Below are 7,926 nucleotides of genomic sequence, written 5' to 3'. Positions count from 1 at the left end.
AGTGTTATGATATGAGGGTAGGTTAGTGGTAGACATGTCTGCATGTAGTGTTATGATAATAGGGTAGGTTAGTAGACATGTCTGTATGTAGTGTTATGATATGAGGGTAGGTTAGTGTTATGATATGAGGGTAGGTTAGTGGTAGACATGTCTGTATGTAGTGTTATGATATGAGGGTAGGTTAGTGGTAAACATGTCTGTATGTAGTGTTATGATATGAGGGTAGGTTAGTGTTAGACATGTCTGTATGTAGTGTTATGATATGAGTGTAGGTTAGTGTTATGATATGAGGGTAGGTTAGTGGTAGACATGTCTGCATGTAGTGTTATGATAATAGGGTAGGTTAGTAGACATGTCTGTATGTAGTGTTATGATATGAGGGTAGGTTAGTGTTATGATATGAGGGTAGGTTAGTGGTAGACATGTCTGTATGTAGTGTTATGATATGAGGGTAGGTTAGTGGTAAACATGTCTGAATGTAGTGTTATGATACAAGGGTAGGTTAGTGTTAGACATGTCTGTATGTAGTGTTATGATATGAGGGGTAGGTTAGTGTTATGATATGAGGGTAGGTTAGTGGTAGACATGTCAGTATGTAGTGTTATGATATGAGGGGTAGGTTAGTGTTAGACATGTCTATATGTAGTGTTATGATATGAGGGTAGGTTAGTGGTAGACATGTCTGTATGTAGTATTATGATATGAGGGTAGGTTAGTGGGAGACATGTCTGTATGTAGTGTTATGCTATGAGGGTAGGTTAGTGGTAGACATGTCTGTATGTAGTGTTATGATATGAGGGTAGGTTAGTGGTAGACATGCCTGTTTGTAGTGTTATGATATGAGGGTAGGTTAGTGGTAGACATGTCTGTATGTAGTGTTATGATATGAGGGTAGGTTAGTGGTAGACATGTCTGTATGTAGTGTTATGGTATGAGTGTAGGTTAGTGTTAGACATGTCTGTATGTAGTGTTATGATATGAGGGTAGGTTAGTGGTAGACATGTCTGTATGTAGTGTTATGATATGAGGGGTAGGTTAGTGTTAGACATGTCTGTATGTAGTGTTATGATGTGAGGGTAGGTTAGTGGTAGACATGTCTGTATGTAGTGTTATGATATGAGGGGTAGGTTAATGTTATGATATGAGGGTAGGTTAGTGGTAGACATGTCTGTATGTAGTGTTATGATATGAGGGTAGGTTAGTGGTAGACATGTCTGTATGTAGTGTTATGATATGAGGGTAGGTTAGTGGTAGACATGTCTGTATGTAGTGTTATGATATGAGGGGTAGGTTAGTGTTATGATATGAGGGTAGGTTAGTGGTAGACATGTCTGTATGTAGTGTTATGATATGAGGGTTTATTAGTGTTATGATATGAGGGTAGGCTAGTGTTATGATATGAGGGTAGGTTAGTGGTAGACATGTCTGAATGTAGTGTTATGATATGAGGGTAGGTTAGTGTTATGATATGAGGGTAGGTTAGTGTTAGACATGTCTGTATGTAGTGTTATGATATGAGGGTAGGTTAGTGGTAGACATGTCTGTATGTAGTGTTATGATATGAGGGTAGGTTAGTGTTATGATATGAGGGTAGGTTAGTGTTAGACATGTCTGTATGTAGTGTTATGATATGAGGGTAGGTTAGTGTTAGACATGTCTGTATGTAGTGTTATGATATGAGGGGTAGGTTAGTGTTAGACATGTCTGTATGTAGTGTTATGATATGAGGGTAGGTTAGTGGTAGACATGTCTGTATGTAGTGTTATGATATAAGGGTAGGTTAGTGGTAGACATGTCTGTAGGTAGTGTTATGATATGAGGATAGGTTAGTGTTATGATATGAGGGTAGGTTAGTGTTAGACATGTCTGTATGTAGTGTTATGATATCAGGGTAGGTTAGTGGTAGACATGTCTGTATGTAGTGTTATGATATGAGGGGTAGGTTAGTGTTAGACATGTCTGTATGTAGTGTTATGATATGAGGGTAGGTTAGTGGTAGACATGTCTGTATGTAGTGTTATGATATGATGGTAGGTTAGTGGTAGACATGTCTGTATGTAGTGTTATGATATGAGGGGTAGGTTAGTGGTAGACATGTCTGTATGTAGTGTTATGATATGAGGGGTAGGTTAGTGTTATGATATGAGGGTAGGTTAGTGTTATGATATGAAGGTAGGTTAGTGTTATGATATGAGGGGTAGGTTAGTGTTATGATATGAGGGTAGGTTAGTGGTAGACATGTCTGTATGTAGTGTTATGATATGAGGGGTAGGTTAGTGTTATGATATGAGGGTAGGTTAGTGGTAGACATGTCTGTATGTAGTGTTATGATATGAGGGTAGATTAGTGTTATGATATGAGGGTAGGTTAGTGTTATGATATGAGGGTAGGTTAGTGGTAGACATGTCTGTATGTAGTGTTATGATATGAGGGTAGGTTAGTGTTATGATATGAGGGTAGGTTAGTGTTAGACATGTATGTATGTAGTGTTATGATATGAGGGTAGGTTAGTGGTAGACATGTCTGTATGTAGTGTTATGATATGAGGGTAGGTTAGTGGTAGACATGTCTGTATGTAGTGTTATGATATGAGGGTAGGTTAGTGTTATGAAATTAGGGTAGGTTAGTGTTAGACATGTCTGTATGTAGTGTTATGATATGAGGGCAGGTTAGTGTTAGACATGTCTGTATGTAGTGTTATGATATGAGGGTAGGTTAGTGGTAGACATGTCTGTATGTAGTGTTATGATATGAGGGTAGGTTAGTGGTAGACATGTCTGTATGTATTGTTATGATATGAGGGTAGGTTAGTGTTAGACATGTCTGTATGTAGTGTTATGATATGAGGGGTAGGTTAGTGGTAGACATGCCTGTATGTAGTGTTATGATATGAGGGTAGCTTAGTGTTAAAACACTTCCAGGGTTCTCTGCTCTGCCAGGAAGTCTTGATAATGACTCAGGTAATTGGGGATGATTGAGAAAGGTGGTGAGAAGCCTCTCAGCAGGTCTTTGTCTTCTTTTGTAGTTTTCTCTGTGTATATTTATTTCGGTCACCTTGAACAACTTTAATCTGCTGGCTGGCTGACACAGACGTCAACGTGGGGTTGGTCCTGAACACAGGTAAGGTTGTTGTCCCCAGAATCCAGGTTAGGTTGCTGTCCCCTGAATCCAGGTAAGGTTGTTGTCCCCAGAATCCAGGTTAGTTTGCTTTCCCCTGAATCCAGGTAAGGTTGCTGTCTGCTGAACCCAGGTAAGGTTGCTGTCCCCTGGAACCAGGTAAAGTTGATGTCCCCTGGACACATGCATCCAACACGGTCTGCATGGACTGACTACAACACCTAGTCAGTTTACAGAACACCTAGTCAGTTTACAGAACACCTAGTCAGTTTACAGAACACCTAGTCAGGTTACAGAACACCTAGTCAGGTTACAGAACACCTAGTCAGGTTACAGAACACCTAGTCAGGTTACAGAACACCTTGTCAGGTTACAGAACACCTTGTCAGGTTACAGAACACCTAGTCAGGTTACAGAAAACCTTGTTAGGTTAAAGCACACCTTGTAAAGTTACAGAACACCTAGTCAGGTTACAGAACATTTAGTCAGGTTACAGAACACCTAGTCAGTTTACAGAACACCTAGTCAGGTTACAGAACACCTAGTCAGGTTACAGAAAACCTTGTCAGGTTACAGAACACCTAGTCAGTTTACAGAACACCTAGTCAGTTTACAGAACACTTAGTCAGGTTACAGAACACCTTGTCAGGTTACATAATACCTAGTGAGGTTACAGAACACCTAGTCAGTTTACAGAACACCTAGTCAGTTTACAGAACACTTCGTCAGGTTACAGAACACCTTGTCAGGTTACATAATACCCAGTCAGGTAACAGAACACTTAGTTGGGTTACAGAACACCTTGTCAGTTTACAGAACACCTTGTAAAGTTACAGAACACCTAGTCAGGTTACAGAACACCTAGTCAAGTTGCAGAACACCTAGTTAAGTTACAGAACAGTATGCAAGGCCACGACCCCTAGACTTAGCAAGTATAGTGTAACAGTAGGTTTGTCTAATCTGTTACGTAACTGTGTGTGTGTGTGTGTGTGTGTGTGTGTGTGTGTGTGTGTGTGTGTGTGTGTGTGTGTGTGTGTGTGTGTGTGTGTGTGTGTGTGTGTGTGTGTGTGTGTGTGTGTGTGTGTGTTCCAGGTACCTCAGTGGTCATCATGGTGTCTGTTAGTCTGGTAGTGTTACTGCTGGTGATCAGCCTGATCATAGTCTACAGATGGAAATACAACAAGGTCACAGGTGAGAAACACACACACACACACACACACACACACACACACACACACACACACACACACACACACACACACACACACACACACACACACACACACACACACACACACACACACACACACACACAGGTCTATAAAAGGAGAGTAAGTTCCCCTTCTTTACAATCTCTCAGTTTTCTTTTCAGATAAAATCATTTGCATAATATCCACATCATCTTTTGTCCCTAGTTGAGAAATAGAGAATGAATAGTCACTGAGGAGTGTCTGAGCCTGGCCTGATTCTGGGGGAAGTGAAGCACTCCTCTCTCTCTCTCTCTCTCTCTCTCTCTCTCTCTTCCTGTCTCTCTCTCTCTCTCTCTTCCTGTCTCTCTCTCTCTCTTCCTGCCTCTCTCTCTCTCTCTCTCTCTCTCATTCTCTCTCTCTTCCTCTCTCTCTCTCTCTCTCTCTCTCTCTCTCTCTCTCCCTCTCTTCCTGTCTCTCTCTTCCTCTCTCTCTCTTTGAGTGATGTGTGTGTATTGTGTTCCACAGGATCTGTCTCTTCAACACACAGAGTGAGCCCAAACACAGGAAACAATGAAGGGGTCAGTGTCTGATTTTAATTATTATTTTTGGACTGAAAGATGTCAATGAGTGTGTTTATTTGTCATACTATTGTCCCCTCTTCCTCTCTCTCTCTCTCTCTCTCTCTATCCCTCTCTCCTTGTATCTCTCTCCTCCTTCTCCTTCAAGCTATGCTATGCACACTGCTCACAAAATGAAGTGGAAAGTGAGCTGCAATTCCTAACCAGCTGACAAATGTATGACCATATTAGAGACATATTTCCCTCAGAATACACAGATTCACAAAGAATTTGAAAACAAATCCCATTTTTATTAACTCCCACATCTATTCGGTGAAAAACCACAGTGTGTAATCACACAGCAGTTTCCACAAGAAAAGGGCAAACAGTGAAAAACAAACATCATTGTAAATATTTATTTTCCCTTATTTACTTTAACTATTTGCACATCGTTACAAAACTTTATATAGACATAATATGACACTTGAAATATATTTATTCTCTTGGAACTTGTGGGAGTGTAATATTTATTGTTCACTTTTTATTGTTTATTTCACTTTTGTTTATCCATTTCACTTGCTTTGGCAATGTAAACATATGTTTCCCATGACAATAAAACCACTTGAATTGAATTGAAAGGGAGAGAGCGGGAGAAAGAGAGAGAGAGAAAGAGAGAAGTAGTGAGATTTGTCCAATGCATGACCAGATATTGTTGTTTCTGTCTATATCATCTGATAGCCTGAATTATATAACAGCATGTTAAAGTTGTCTGAAGTTGATAGAATGATGGCAAGTGAGCAGTCCATCATACCTGCTAACTGTGAAGGACCAACACTCCAGATGTCAGAAATGTTGTGGAGAGGTTAGAGGATGTTGTAGAGAGGTTTGGGAAGGTTGTAGAGATGTTAGATAATGTTGCAGAGAGGTTTGGGAGGGTTGTGGAGATGTTTACAGATGTTGCAGAGAGGTTTGGGAGGATGTAGAGATGTTAGATAATGTTGCAGAGAGGTTTGGGAGGTTTGTAGAGATGTTAGATAATGTTGCAGAGAGGTTTGGGAGGGTTGTAGAGATGTTAGATAATGTTGCAGAGAGGTTTGGGAGGTTTGTGGAGAAATGAGGTCTGGAGGTGACAGTTGATGGTTTAGGAGGAGCTGTATGTAAAACAAAAGAACAGGCAGCCACAAATACTGTCAACATTTAGCTTTTCTCTAATGATGGTATCTATGATATACATATAAATAGCCCACCCAATCTACCTACCTCATCCCCATATTGTTTTTATTTACTTTTCTGCTCTTTTGCACACCAGTATTTCTACTTGCACATCATCATCAGCTCATCTATCACTCCAGTGTTAATTTGCTGAATTGTAATTACTTCGCTACTATGGCCTATTTATTGCCTTATCTCCTCACACCATTTGCACACACTGTATATAGACTTTCTTTTTTTCTATTGTGTTATTGACTGCACGCTTGTTTATTCCATGTGTAACTCTGTCTTGTTGTTTGTGTCGCATTGCTTTGCTTTATCTTGGTCAGGTTACCTGGTTAAATAAAGGTGAAATAAAAATAAAATAAACTACAGTACTCTTATTAAAGCCTCTCCTGCTGTCTGTGGTCAGGTCTGATGGTATCTATGATATATACAGTACTCTGTAAAGTCTCTCCTCCTGTCTGTGGTCAGGTCTGATGGTATCTATAATATATACAGTACTCTGTAAAGTCTCTCCTCCTATCTGTGGTCAGGTCTGATGGTGTCTATGATATATACAGTACTCTGTAAAGTCTCTCCTCCTGTCTGTGGTCAGGTCTGATGGTATATATGATATATACAGTACTCTGTAAAGTCTCTCCTCCTGTCTGTGGTCAGGTCTGATGGTATATATGATATATACAGTACTCTGTAAAGTCTCTCCTCCTGTCTGTGGTCAGGTCTGATGGTATCTATGATATATACAGTACTCTGTAAAGTCTCTCCTCCTGTCTGTGATCAGGTCTGATGGTACCTATGATATATACAGTACTCTGTAAAGTCTCTCCTCCTGTCTGTGGTCAGGTCTGATGGTATCTATGATATATACAGTACTCTGTAAAGTCTCTCCTCCTGTCTGTGGTCAGGTCTGATGGTATCTATGATATATACAGTACTCTGTAAAGTCTCTCCTCCTGTCTGTGGTCAGGTCTGATGGTATCTATGATATATACAGTACTCTGTAAAGTCTCTCCTCCTGTCTGTGGTCAGGTCTGATGGTATCTATGATATATACAGTACTCTGTAAATTCTCTCCTCCTGTCTGTGGTCAGGTCTGATGGTATCTATGATATATACAGTACTCTGTAAAGTCTCTCCTCCTATCTGTGGTCAGGTCTGATGGTATCTATGATATATACAGTACTCTGTAAAGTCTCTCCTCCTGTCTGTGGTCAGGTCTGATGGTACCTATGATATATACAGTACTCTGTAAAGTCTCTCCTCCTGTCTGTGGTCAGGTCTGATGGTATCTATGATATATACAGTACTCTGTAAAGTCTCTCCTCCTGTCTGTGGTCAGGTCTGATGGTATCTATGATATATACAGTACTCTGTAAAGTCTCTCCTCCTGTCTGTGGTCAGGTCTGATGGTATATATGATATATACAGTACTCTGTAAAGTCTCTCCTCCTGTCTGTGGTCAGGTCTGATGGTGTGGACCAGTGCTGGTCTGGTAGTCATGGTGACAGTGTTAGGACTGGTCCTGCTCCTGTTCTACAGACAGAGGAGAGGAACCAGGAGAACACCACCACCACCAGTCTTCTCCAACACACAACCTGACCCTACTGGAGAGGTGAGACATACCAGTGTGTGTGTGTGTGTGTGTGTGTGTGTGTGTGTGTGTGTGTGTGTGTGTGTGTGTGTGTGTGTGTGTGTGTGTGTGTGGTGTGTGTGTGTGTGTGTGTGTGTGTAGAAGTGTTTGTGCACCCTTCCCTAGATCTGTGTCTCACAATGATCCTGTCTCTGAGCTCTACAGACAATTCCTTCGAGCTCATGGCTTGGTTTATGCTTTGACATGCACTGTCAAC

This window comes from Salmo salar, chromosome 02 (assembly GCF_965601325.2).
Source record: "Salmo salar chromosome 02, fSalSal1, whole genome shotgun sequence".
Taxonomy (NCBI): Eukaryota; Metazoa; Chordata; class Actinopteri; order Salmoniformes; family Salmonidae; genus Salmo; species Salmo salar.
Note: the sequence above shows the minus strand (reverse complement) of the source record.